Source organism: Octodon degus, unplaced genomic scaffold (assembly GCF_000260255.1).
Source record: "Octodon degus isolate 3935 unplaced genomic scaffold, OctDeg1.0 scaffold00110, whole genome shotgun sequence".
Taxonomy (NCBI): domain Eukaryota; kingdom Metazoa; phylum Chordata; class Mammalia; order Rodentia; family Octodontidae; genus Octodon; species Octodon degus.
The window spans coordinates 1,915,601-1,930,359 of record NW_004524686.1 but is presented as its reverse complement, the minus strand read 5'-3'; the positions used below and the strand labels follow the sequence as shown (position 1 = coordinate 1,930,359).

Below are 14,759 nucleotides of genomic sequence, written 5' to 3'. Positions count from 1 at the left end.
TACCATAATCAATTGCTATACACTGTGCAACCCGAAACAGAAATTCATATTTTCATAATATTAGAGGGTAGAAGTCCAAAATCAAAATGTAAGTAGGCTATGCAGCCCTCCAGAGTCTCCAGAAAAAGATTATTCCCCGTCCTCTTCTAGCTGTTGATGGCTTCCAGAAGTGCTTGGCATTTCTGTCCTCTCCTCATCTGTTGGCATTCAGCCCCATGTGTCCACATGCAAATCTGCATCTTCTTGTAGCAACGCCAGTGGTTGGATTAGGGCCACTTCAGTCCACTATGACCTCATGTTTACTGAGTACATCTACAAAAATGATTTTTCAATAACACCCACAGATTCTGGACCCATATGAATTTTGCCACAATTCAATCCAACGCCTTTCCCTTTTAGAGTTGTGGAGAGTAAAGCATGCCTAGCAATTATCCCTGATAATGCAGAGGAGCAATTTGGAATTTAAAACCAGATCTTCTAACTCCAATCTTGTGTGGTTTCGCTGTGCCAGAACATACAAAGGAAAGTTTCTGCTGTAACATAACCTCATTTTATTCCCCACATACAGCACATAAAACAAAAGGAAGTCTGTCTGATCTGTAGTTTCATGAAGGGAAAAAAATGACTTCCTTGAACCTGCTGCCCCTTCTATTTGTTCCCATAGCAACCTATTATGCCCTTCATAAATGTTACTACTTTACTGTACTTTCCTTATTGTTTGTCTGTTTCTATTAAATGCAGAGGAAAACCGGATTGATGGTGACACTAATGAATGAGTCAGAGAGGGAAACAAAGGGTTTTGCCTGGGTCACAGGGGACGGATACAGTTTGAACTTGAACCTATTCTCAGAGGCCATGACTTTTTAGAATATCTCCTGAAAGCAGCAAGCTTTTCACTCCTTCGTCCGGTTTCATGTCCCACTAGTACCATCAGGCATAATGCCCACGATTTGTGAGCTAGGAAAAGACCAAGAAAATATTTGAAATCTGAAAAAAATAGTACCAGCTATCTAATTATAAAATATTGCAAGAGAGTAACAAGGATTCTAATTACATAGAGATAACATTGAAAGTAACTACACAGTTGCAATAGCTCAATATGCAAACTGGATCTAAACTGAGGTCCTTATGCATCTAAATTGATTCATGGTCTCATAAGATTAGGGTCTCCAAAGGAAAGGACATTTTGGGCTTAGGAAGATCATAAAATATCTCTGACTCTTCTTACTTCAAAATCAAACCTTTTTATAAAGATGAAGACAATTGTGGATTCAGTCTGGCACATGAGATGGGAGAGTGTGAACAGGGTTTCCCCCCTTTCATCACAAGTAAAGTAGCTCCTCCTTATTATGTAACTGTGTTGGGATCAGTACCTCAGCACTGATGAGGTCTTTGTGCACTATTTACGGCTCACTTCTTTCCAGCCTTCTTCCTAGAGATGGGTCTAACAGAAAGACGCATCTCATCTTGATGTTTTTCCATGAAAGTTTTGATCCAATTACCCCTTAATCTTTTGCTACACAGTGTTGTGCAAGCAACCAAGCAGCCAGAGCCCTTGTCTGTGATAGTTAGCATAAGAGACAAAAGAAATAAAAAGAAATCCAAGAAATAAAGAAGAACCCAAAGAAATAATTCTGGAAAGAAGAAGGTTTTATCATTTCATCTTATCTTTCTTTTCTTCATAACACTCAGCTAAAGGAACACCTGGATTGTAAGGATGTTAGCAATCTTTCAGCCCTCTCTAGACACCCACCCACAAAATTCTTGCTATTCTTTCTTTGCCTTGTACATTTCCATAACATTCAAAGTAGAGCTCTGACTTCAGTGTGCAAGTCACAGTTCCCACATGGAGGAATCTTATGACTCTTGTTGGCAACGAGAATTTGTTCTTTCTAACCACAGGAAAAGCCAAGGACGCAAAGTGAGTCCGTATTTTCCTAACCATTCATCAGCTCTCTGTTGCCCTCTATTCCTTCCTTGCCTGGCTCAGAGCTCTAGGCTATGGTTTCAACAACTTTCTTATCAACACCGCTCCACTCGTTCAGCCTTTTTCCTTCCACTAGGAACATTCTAAAATCTGTACCTTGCTTTAGTCTTGGTGTTTATAACACTGGTCCAGCAAATATCTTTCCGGAAACTCACTCAACTTCTCTGTTCATCCACAAAGAATCCACTTGCAAGGGAGGAATCCTGTTTTCTCAAAGTATAATTCCTTGGGGAAAACAACATCACCACATGGCGACCCAGGAATATTGTTAGATATGCAAATCTGGGGCCAACCCCCCACCTAAACTGAATCAGCATCAGGGATGGAGCCAGGGGCACACTAATGTTTGAGAATTACCCAATTAGATAATAGCAGAGATAGACTTTAGTCTTTAAAATAAAAGGCTGTCAGGAGCATTATTCTAAAATGCATGTGTGGTTTAAGATGAGCATTACATTACATTTTCATTGTAGGATTGCAGGGCTAGCACTTTAGAAGTGGCCTGATTTCTCCCAGGCAACGTGAACTGATTTAGGAAGCCTTGACCGAGATCATAGACCTCCTGACGTAAAAACTTCTCTAGTCGCAGACAATCATGCATAAAATGTTCACAGGATTAAATGTTTCCCCCATATAGACCTCTTTATTTGTGATATCATAAATATTGATGCACTACTAATTATTAAAGTGTTCAAAATTACTGTGAAGAAAGGGACCACATCTAACCCCTGCTTGTCTTATTATTCTTAAGGCAGAGCTATTAACTTTCCTTAACTTATGCTTCAGGTGTTGAAAAGCTAATTCACGGCTCTCCAGCAGCCCAGACTTGTGCTTGTAGGGACAGCTTTGTTCTGCTGCAGACAGTAATTGCCTGACTACTAGCCTAAATTGCCCTGGAGAAGAAAGAATAGCTATGCTGTGGATTTAAAGCAGTGCGTTACTTGCTTTGCACAGTAGAGAACCTCTCCTATAGATAGTTTTACTCTAATCCACCTAGCACCCTCCAGTTGAGACAGGAGAAACACCATGATAAATCTTGCACTAATGTATTTTCTGTTTACACTGGTTAATGTATTTAAGACAAATCAAGGATTCGGGCACAGGATCTTCAATGGTGCAGGATAGAGCAGATTAGCTTTATGGATGTGTGGATAATAATTCAAATTTAACTAGATATAACAATTAAAGCTACTTAAATGGGAAAGAAGCTTTTGATTTGAAAAACATGGATCTACTGCTCAAAAATTAGAGTTCCTAATCTGTGGGCACTTGAAAGTCACCTGGGGAGCTTTTAAAATATTAATGGAACTGAACTGAGAAAGGTCCCAATGGACAGAGATGGAACAATATGAGTAACAAAATGAATTACACAGTTCTGGGTACAAAATAAATACTCATGAACCCATTTATTTAATTAAAAATTAAGTAACAAATGGGAGAGAAGAGAAAACTCTTTCTTAGGAAATAATTACAAATAATTTATGTTGATATTCTCACCTGCAGGAGGTAAACCTTAATACCTTCCTGTCTTTCTCTCTGCACCTCTTAATAATTTCATGTCAAAAAATAAGAGTATGGGGAGATGCTGTGGTAGGGGCAGAAAAGAGCTTGACAGTGAAGGAAAACAGTATCGCAGGAAGGTGACCAAGGTCAGACCCTCGCTGATGGGTCATGTTCATGGCATTTATTTCACGAATGATGAAGACACTTTATATCTGTAGTGTTCTTTCCAAAACCCTTAAATCCAGTCTCAGTGGAGGGAAAACTTCAATGCAGCCAGGTTCTTCAAAATACCTGGCCAACACTCTTAAATTGTCAGGATCATTAAGGAATAACCAGGAGACCATCACAGACCTGAGAAGACAGAGAATACACAGTGACAAAATAGGACAGCGCATCATGGATGGGATCCTGCAACCATGGTAGACACTAGAGGAGAAGCTAAGGAAGTGGAACAAGGATGGAATTCACTTCACGGTACTGCACCAGTACCAGTTTCTTCCTTGTGGTAAATGAACCACAGTGTTGTAAGATGCCAACCAGAAGGGAACCGGGTGAGAGGCATATGGGATCTTTCTGCATTATTTTTGCAACTATTCTGTAAATGTGAAAGTATTTTTAGAATTCTGTTAAGTCTATTCAAAAAATATTAATGCTCAAAGACACCACAGAGAAATTAGGCAAGAATCTCTGAGGTGGAAACTATGCATTCATGTTTTCTGAAGTTCTCAGCTGATTGCCATGTAGAGCAAAAGTCACTGATGACCTAAGTAGACTTAAGGAATAACTTTCAGTGGGGCAGAATGGTGATACTGAAGCAACGTGCCACTTTTTTCTCTGCTGATAAAACATCTCCTTATAGAGGCCGGGAGATGGCTCAGTGGAATAAGCGCTTCCCTGGCAAGCACAAGGGCCTGAGTTCAATGCTCAGTTCCGCCAAAAGAACAAAAAACAAAACAAAAATCTCCTTCTGTTCTAGTCAAATCTGCTAAGTATTATTGGTGCCTTGCACTTAATTGAAAAAAAAAAATCAATGCCTGGTGCCAAAAAAGTTTAAAAAAATAAAAAGAAAAGTAAAAACAGAATAAATTTATATAATGGATTTTTTGAGATTACAACCCATAGTATACAGTCCAATTTATATAATAGCTTTTTTGAGATTATTCCATAATGGCCCATGTGCACTCCATCTATTCTTTTATGTTATCCTGACAAAATTCTATAGTCAGAGCTGTTGGGTCCTGATAGAATCCTGTGACAAACAGAATGGATGCAATTAAGATGATAATGTGAGACTCCTCTGCCACTGGGAAGCCATATAGTCATGGTACATCTTTTGGATATGTCTATGGAAGTCTCTGTCCAAAAGCATGCACTTCATTTTTCAGTTTTTATTAATTTTGAAGGAATATTTGTTTCATTTATTCCATTTCCATACTATGTTGAAAAGTTTTCCTCAATTATGAATGCATTAAATGCAAAGAAAAATCTTATTAACTCAAGAGAATCAATGTTATTTTTGACTCAAATAAATTTTAAGACTTGTTACCATAGGAAAAGCTAGTGTTGGAAAAGCTCCATTAATCCACCCTCTTTGAGCATAACTTGGTGTATCTTCTATGACGGCATCTCTTTGGTAGTATCTAATGTGATTTTTCAGATCCAGTACTCGACCTAAAAAAAAATTATGAGGACAGAAAATCAGGACCTAGAATTCTACCTAGGAAGCTGCAAAGTCTCCATGAGCCTGGCCTGGCAAAGCCAGCTATTTCACTTAAATAGCCGAGTTTTATAGCCTCCAAATCTAGAGCATACCAAACAAAATACTCCTATCTCACCCTTGCTATTTCATCTGGTTAATCATTATAGGGCATATCTCAGTACAATTGGGGGGAAGGAAGGAGTCTGCAATTTTAAGATTATAGTCAGTATCAAAAGATGTGGCTTTTGCCTGCTTAGACGGGTGCAGGGACCAGGGTTCTATCCCCAGGCATTCGTGACAGCCCCACCCCCAGGGCACACTGAGATGACAACCGAGACTGGGCATGATGGCGCACACTTGTAATCCCAGCACTTGGTAGGCTGAAAACAGGAGGATCACTACAAGTTCGATCTGTGTAGTGAGGTGCTGTAGACCCTGTACTAAATACATTTTTTTAAAAAAGAAAAAGAAAATGTGGTTTTCTGTGAGTTACAGTTCAATTTTTACTGTCATTACAAGCAAATATAGAAGTAGAGTTGCCAGGAAGCTAAATCATCTGACGAGCGAAGACCTAGGAACATCACATACCTTTATCCTACCTGCAGCATTCTTTGTCTTTGGTAAAGGAGATTCTCATAATCAATGAAGGTAGTCAAAAGTATTGTTACCTGGTTTTAAGGAACATTACTGTACCTCCTAGGCATTCAGAAATAAAGAAGTTAATTTGTCTGTATATAGCAAACTTGTTAGTCAAATTCATTCTTTTTTTTTTTTTTTTTTGGCAGAACCGGTGATTGAACTCAGATCCTTGTGTTTGCCAGTCAAGCGCTTATCCTACTGAGCCATCTCCCCAGCCCCCTACTCCTTATTCTATACTCGGTCTTAGAAATTGTTCTCTTTCCAGGTCATGGCATAGTATCTGGTGCAAGAAGGCCCACTAATTTTCTCTTCTATAAATCTGCCATTTGGATCCAGAAACTCTGGTTGGTGTTGTAAGAGAATAAAGTAAGATGCCTTTCATGCTACTTATAGATCAAAAAAGGCTATCTATAGAAGGGTAAAGGAAACAGATGCTCAGAAAGATGCCAACTAAAGGGCCAGGAGGTGAATGTACTCCTGAAGGAGGCACAAGAGTGTAAGACCCAGAAGAGAGGCTGACAGATGTTAAGAAATATTGCTGAAAACTATCATGATCAGTGGACTAAGTGCCTGCTTAGGCAAACACAGGGACTGAGGTTTGATCCCCAGCACCACATGCTGCACTGGCCTCCACATCTGGGTGCACTGAGCTGGCTGTGGAGTCCAGATATGGTTGTATACACCTGTAATCTCAGCTCCAAGAAGGTTGAAAACAGGAGGATCACTAGAAGTCTGAGGCTCATAGTAAGACCCTGTACCAAACATATAAAAATAAATAAATAAATACTAACATGATCCTTCACTGCTTGATCCTTGCCTTGCCTTCCATAAAGTACATTTGTATGCTATTAAAAGCTATTTCTGTGTTTTAATCTAATTTGTGTGAGCTTGTTATCCAGTAAAATATTTAAGAGAATAATTACATGTTTGTTTCTTAGTTTCCTTTCAATGCTATAATGCTTACTTTATAATATTTAATAATATATTATTCATAAATTAAAATTATATGCATCTAGCAATGAACAATTTTTGTGTACTTAGCACATCACATGTAAATATGTATATGTAGAAGATACATACATATGTGTGTTCACACTATTTTATAGGGAGTCTCTGTTACTTTAAGGAACCACTTAAGACATCCATCTAGTAACAACACTTTCATATGTTACACCCATGGTGAAGAACCAGTAAAATCTCCCCAGTAATATATTTTTCACAGTGATTAAAATTAATTGTACTGATGCCAGATTGACTGAAATGCAATAAAGATTAACAAATTAATCTATGTGCAAACTTTGAAACATTTCCTTTGTGCAATATGCAATAGACATATGAATTCTTAAAATTTATTAGCATGCTTACTATTATTATGATCATGAAAACATAAAATAAACATCAAAATGTATTATGATTATTATAAAAATGTCGATTTAGTCCCTGGAGAACTTGGTCAAGATGTTTTAGCAGACATAGAAAAAAAATCCATCTTTTTAAGAACACACAGAAAATATTTATTTAGAAAAACACCAGGCAATATCAAAGCAAAACAATTTAACTTTGAATGAGGATTTATTTCTACTTGGAATTTCTATTTCTCTCAGTGGAGAAACATGAAACTGGAAAATGTCAAAAAGGACTAATGAAAGTATTATACCGATGTGTTTGACCCCTTGGCAATGCCACAGTGGCCACTCTCATAACACCAAATGCCTGCTGGACTATTTTATGCAAAGTTATGAAGGAACAGTTAATTATCTCCTCTGCAGAAAGGATAAGCATAATGTGAGATCATAGATAACCAATATGCTCAGAGACTTCAGAAATATGAATATGGCTCAAGCATATTGCCCTTATGATTTAAGGAGTATGTGAACAAAGAAATAAAAACTATATGCACATCTTCAGCTTGCTTTTGTAATCACTAGAGCATCTAAGACAATCAACATGCGTTGTTATTTTATGTGCTTCCTAGGGAGTTTACAAACTACTGTAGGTGGACTCTGAAAGATCAAGGCTTTGGGAGTCTTAGCATCTTTGTGACAGTTACTTGGTTATACATGCTAATGTAGTGAAAAAGCAGTACTAGGTATCATAAACAAAATGATTGTAATTGAGCTTCGATAAAACATAGTTTACAAAGCTGAGTGTGTGTGGCCCATGCCCCAAATCCCAGCACTCAGGAGGCTGAGGCAAGAGGACAATTGCAAATTCAAGACCAACCTGGGCTACAAAATGAGCTGAAGGACAGCCTGAACTGCATAACAAGAATAAAAGCCTGTCTCAAAAAAGCCTTTAAGCGGCTGGGGAGATGGCTCAGTGGATAAGCACTGCCCTGGCAAGCACAAGGGCCTAAGTTCAATCCCTGGTTCTGCCAAAAAAAAAGAGCCTTTAAAAAATGCAATTTACGTAAGCAGATGTAGGCTGCATCTGACTGTGGGGCATAACCTGCCAACTCTTACTTTAGCTTTCACCCACTTTTGCCTGTGACTTTCTCTTTCAGTGAGTACTTAGAAAGTGACTTCCTAGGCATTTCAAAACTGCTTGTTCTGTAATGGCTGATGGAGCCTGAAAGTCACACTGCTAGAGTATATATTTATTTATTTATTTATTTTTATTTTTTTATTTTTTTTCAAAGTTTTATTGACAAACAGATAGCAATGAGACAGTTTCAAATCATATCGGAAGGACAGTTTCAACAAATAATACACTGCATATATAGAGTATATATTTAAATAAAATGAAGTCACGCAATTGGAATGCTCAGTTTTATGGCATGTGTTGGTAGTGTCATACAGAAAAGATGGAAGTGCTGGGTCAGGAGGTGTTACTACCTGTGCTCTATGCATAATGCATCTTTAGGGAATGTGAGCTGGAAAATAGAACTAGTAGGATTAGGAATTTAGCATTTCTTACAGTATTATTTGTTAAAGCATATCCAGATTTCTTTGTCAAAGAAAGACAACAGTCGGGTTGGAGGAAATCACTCTCAGGCAAAAATAAGTGAATCACTCTAATGCACCAAAGGAAATAGTTGGCTGTTACTCATAGAGCAGATTCGGCAGACTTTGAACACAAAGATGGACGTTTTACCTTTGTCTATAAGAGGCCCTCATTCAACAAGTACACTTATAAAATGCTTAAGAGATTTTTATTCAAGGGCTTTCAGCCAAGTACGCATTGCAAGAAGAATGGTATTTCAGTCTTCAAAATGAAGGCAAGCGCTTGCTTCGGCAGCACATATACTAAAATTGGAATGATACAGAGAAGATTGGCATGGCCCCTGTGCAAGGATGACATGCAAATTCGTGAAGCCTTCCATATTTTTTATGGCAATCAGTATGGAGACTCCTTAGAAAAGTTGGATTAGAAATCCCATTTAAACCAGATATTCCTCTACTGGGAATTTTCCCAGAGGATCTGGAAACATCATATCATAGTGATATATGTGTGCCTATTTTTATAGCAGCACAATTTGTGATGGCCAATTCTTGGAAACAACCAAGATGCCCATCACCTGAGGAATGGCTGAAAAAGATGTGGTATTTTTACACAATGGAGTATTATTCAGCTATTAAGAATGATAAACTGCAAGCCTTTATATTGAAGTGGATGCCACTTGAACATATACTCATAAGTGAAATAAACCAGACACATGTGTAAATATTGTATAGTTTCTCTAATATAAGAACTCAAAAGAAGAAATACAAATACAAAGGTATAATAGAAGTAAAAGGAGAGAAGAATCTCAAGGACTAACTAATCAAGAGAGGGAAAGGAGAAGAGCTAGAAAACATGAATAAGTCAAGCCATACAGTTATATGTAGAAGATGGGCAAGGCAATGATCCTGAAAATCTCCAGAAGATTTTTTAATCTAGCAGTTAATTGGAAAGATTCTCACCCTGACTAACTATATATACTGATACCTATGAATTAAGCTACCGCACTGCAGATGGTAATTTGTAATAGTGGTTTCATGCTTGGAAAGCCTGTCATTCTGGTCTTCTGAATATGGGCTGCTTGTCATGACATGCCAGTTGCTTCTATGATGTCTCTCAGGTAGATGGTTGTTCAAAAAGTGGGGGATGGTGAATGAAAGCAAGAGACAGGAAAAGGAATATTATCGGACTGTCCTGCTTCAAGGTTGTATATGGTGAGATTTTTGGACTTATGTGTAAACATAAGAAGTATATAATTCTTTATGCCTATTTTTAAAATATATTCTAATTTTTAAATGTTTTTATTATATTCTGTAGGGACTTAAAGCTCAACATATCAATACTTGATGAAAAATACCTGTTCCATATTATGCCTAAGATGTTTGATATGCAGACAGATAGTGAGATTAAGCTTAACAGCCTAAGTTGTATGGTAATAACAATAAGCTTGTCTTCTGGATGGTTAACAACCTAAGTTTGCAGACCAAAATTAGAGAAAAAGGAGGGCTGCAAGGAAAACCAACATTTTGGCCCTAGCCTTCGAAGGTCAACTGAGACTCAGGACATATGAGAACTTGTACTGTAACGTCATGTAACTCGGTAGTGTCCCAAATTTTCTGATCAAGGAGATTATGGGCCCAAAGAGGAAAGTGATCGATGATGTAGAGTGTGCCTAAGGAGAGTCACATGGAGAGAAAACATTCTCTCAGGCTTTCACAGAGAGCACATTAGTCAAGCAATGCCCGTGATTCATCCACATGGCTGACACTGACAAAGATTCTACAATCTGAGGTACAGGATCTCAGGATAAATCCTGAGGGGATTTCACTGACTTTATCAGACCCAAAAGCTACAACTCTTGTTGCATAGGTCCTGCTTCACCTTGGTCTTAACCATGCAGCAGAAAAGTATAAAAACGAAGTATAAGAAGTAAAGCCATGCTGTTATGTTGAGCTGTACAGTACTCAGGTTAACAATTTCTGACATTGCTAGTCAAGCAGAAGACCCAATACTATTATGGGCTACTGGACTCTTTCAGAATATTTTGCTGAGTTTACACACCTATAATATTCAAATAACGGAACTTAACAACAAAAAGGGGATACAGATGAATGTCCATTTTGTATCTGTGTATTCTAATAGCTAGGATAGATATATAGTTACATTCTCTTAATGAATAGAGGGATTTGAATGGTGTTTGTAAGTAGGATATCATGTCTGCATCTCATACAGCAATTAACTACTAGGAAGAAGGTATACAAGGTGTTAATTATTGAAACTGTTCTACCAGTTTGGTTTGAAACTGTCTCATTGCTATATGTTTCTCAATAAATTTATGGGAAAAAATGAAGGCAAATTAGCACAATCACTACAGTAAGAAAAATATAGGTAGAATTCCAGACCTGGTCAACATTGGAAGAGAAAGGATTACCAGGACAAACTATGTCCTGGGAAAACCAAAACATCTCACATCTACGATACTAGGTTCCTAATCTGCCTAGAAGAAAAGGAGCCCTTAATGGAGTCTGAGGAAATTGAAACGAGAGAAGTATCAGACGTGATTAGATCACCATTAGCTCCCTAGCTTAGAGCAAGTGCATTATGCCAAAACTTAGCAAGGTTGATGACTTATTTTTAAAAGTTCAAGCAGACTATCAGAGTAGAATGGAGCTTATCACGGACAGGACCATTCTACAGAATTAGCAATTGTTGGAGAGGATATATGTCAATGTTTTAAAAGAGAATGAAATCACTAAGCTCACACATTTTAGGGTGTGATAATCTTAAATTCAGATTTTGACTGTCATTTCTAAGCCTGATCATGTATTTGCTTTTGCTATTATGCACAGTATGTCACATTTTATCTTCAGCTGGCTTCCCTTAAAAATGGTATGATAATAGTATCTATCCCTTGGCCTAGTGTACTTAGTAAGAAAAATATTCATGGTACTCTATGTCCTGTTGTATAGCAATTTCTCAATTAGACATATACTTTATTAAGTAGACATAGAAAAACTAGTAGGATTAGGAATTTAGCATTTCTTATAGTATTATTTGTTAAAGCATGTCCAGATTGCTTTGTCAAAAAATAAGAATACCAGGGGCATTTTTAAATTTCGGAGGTCTGTTATGATTTTAATCTGACCCTTTGAAAGAGCAAGACCACAGTAGCATCTCACTGTGTGATGTACCAGTCGGCTCATCAGACTGCAGCTTTCGTGCATTAGCATTTTCTAGGGTATGGCGACCCTTCTCCAGCCACAAGGGGACTGATTTGGACAGAGAACAGAGGAGAACTCAGCCTGGGGAGGGTGAATAGCAGCAGTTTTCTACATTTTTCCCAACGCTTAAATAAAGAGTCATATTTTTTTTTCTGACCCAAATGGGCTTCAGACACTCATGACAGAGAAAATGTTCTTTATTTCATCACCTACGTAGCTGATCAGAGAGCACACAATACTAGTAAATGACATATTTCTAGCTACCCCACTCCCTTTCAGAGTAAATTAAAACCAGTTGAAGGGTTATGATAAAATCTTGTCACAAATGGATTTTCTTTTTCTGTGTATTTCTAGATTTAAGGAGATCCAGACTTTAAATTGAACTGCATTAAATATGTCCAATATTCCTTGAATCTGTCAACTAAAACAGTTTTTAACCTTTTAGGGCTTTCAGGGTTAACAGCCTGGTATGGTATTCATGCCATATATTTGCCACCAGTGTTCTAAGTTATCTAGGTAGTAAAATTCAATTCAGGCCAAATTTAAATATTTATTTTAATTTCAGACATCAGATGGAAAAGTTTCAATAGAAAAAGATGCATATGTGTGTGTTTGCATACAAAAGCACATGTGTGTGAGATAGATAGATAGATAGATAGATAGATAGATAGAGATAGATAGATAGATAGATAGATAGATAGATAGATAATTATTGGCTCATGCAATTACATATGCTGAAAAAGCCTGCAGTTGGATATCTGTAACTTTGAGACCAATAATAACCTGCAGTGTAGTTGGAAGGCCTGAAAGCCAATAGCCAATTGTATAGATCCAAATCTAAGTCCTGAGAGGCATAAAACCTGCACCAGGACAGAAGACTGGAATTTATTTTCAGTCAAGCAGAGAGAGGGTCAGTTTTTCACTCATCCACCTTTTTATTCTATTTGAGCCCTCAATAGCTTGTGTAATGCCCACTCACATCAAGGATGGTGATGAGATTCATTCAGTATATGATTCAAATACTCATCTCTTCCTGAAACACTCTCTAAAGACTTATGTAACAACAATGGTCAACCAGATATCTGAGCAACTTGCAGGATGATCAAGTTGATGCTTATAATTACTTAGCACAGAAAAAAAAAACTTTTAGCTTCCATATTCACTTATTTAGATTTAATGAATATAACGTCCACAAAATCATGAGGCATAATGACACAAGAACAATGCCTCGATTGTTGAATCAATGCAATCATTGTCCAAACAGCTGTTCCGAAGGAAAATACCAACAATAAGGCAACTTCCTATTAAAATTTGTCTTGGATTTTCTATGGTACAGTTAAAAGGAATAATGCCAAAAGGTTAGCACTGTGGCCCTACCTAAAACTTTATTATTTCTAACTTTCAAATAATCTACCTGATTCTGATGCAGGAAATTTGTAAACCAGTGATCTGAGGATTCTATTCTGATGCCAATCAATAATTTAAAAGTATCGTCTTTTATAAAAATTGAATAACAAAATTTATTTTTATCCTAATTTTTGTATTGTGCTGATTACCTTATTATAATGAAATACTTCATAATGAGCCATGGGCATAGTTCATTGATAATATCCTTACTTCCATGCACAAGTGTCTGTGTTGTATCCCCAGTATTGCAAACAAAATTTCTTGTTGAATTTTCTAAAATCAAATTAAAAGATTTAATTCCAAAATAAACGTTGTAAATTTCTATTTCTATTATTGGCACCATAAATATTGTACTTCCTCCAAAAAATGTAAAAATTTACTAACAAGAATCTATAAATTCTTATCAGACTTAAGGGGAACCAAGATATTTTTGACCCCTCTCACCAAAGAAACGCCAGTGAGGGGACTCCTAAATCCCTGGCCTTTCTTCCCACAAGTGCTTCCCAGAAGGAGAGACTGCAGCAGATCGCAGAAGTCTTGTGGAGCTGAAGAAGTACCGATGGGTGTTTGAGAAAGCAGATGTAGGAAAACATTTTCCAGCCAAGGTCCTGGCATAAAATATGCTCAACAAATCTAAGTAAGCATCAAGCAAAATTCTAATAAGTAAAAGCCCCAAACAATCCAAGCAAACAAAAACTATGTGGAAGTACTAATCTACACGATGGCTAAATTTAAACAAGTTTAGAAGATAATTCATCTGCCAACTTATTAGAGGGGAGAATCGTTTTTGGAAGAATTGGGATACTCATTATAAAACCCTGGAAAGTCAGTCTTTAGCAGAATGTTAAATTAGTCCTAGAAGGAAATAAAAATTTGTTTTCTGGGGTTTCTTTGATCAACATTAAATATAGTTTAAAAAGAAGTCAAGCTGACTTTTATGGAACTTACCTGACTGTCAGAATATATTTCAAGAATTTTTAGAAGAAAATAAAATTCAGACATTCAACAATATGTTATCAAAAGGGCCATTATCTGTTCCAAATTTAATAAAATTTTAATGTTTGAAAAATTTCACCTGTAACTAGACCAAATACCTATGTATAAATCCCATAGATTTTTGTGATGAGATTATCTTAAAAAATAATCACTTCAAAAGATTGTATGTAAAATGAAAAAGAATAGGTGTCTGAGTTTAGCAGAATATGTGCACTTAAATACATATCATGAGTTTAAATTCATTTGTTTTTTCCCCTTTTGTCAATATTTTGTCTGTTTTCTCTTCTTTATTTCTTATACATTTCTTTCTTCTTCCAATTTTGCATGCGTATATCTGGTAATATGAATAACTGATTGGAAGACAACT

At 36.9% G+C, this 14,759-nt stretch overlaps 1 non-coding gene across 1 annotated transcript; it reads left to right on the top strand.

Annotated features, from left to right (window-relative positions):
• Positions 1-9,049: 9,049 nt before the first annotated feature.
• On the top strand, positions 9,050-9,156 carry LOC111812043. The gene has a single exon (XR_002817643.1). It is a non-coding gene; the product is annotated as a U6 spliceosomal RNA (small nuclear RNA).
• Positions 9,157-14,759: the final 5,603 nt, after the last annotated feature.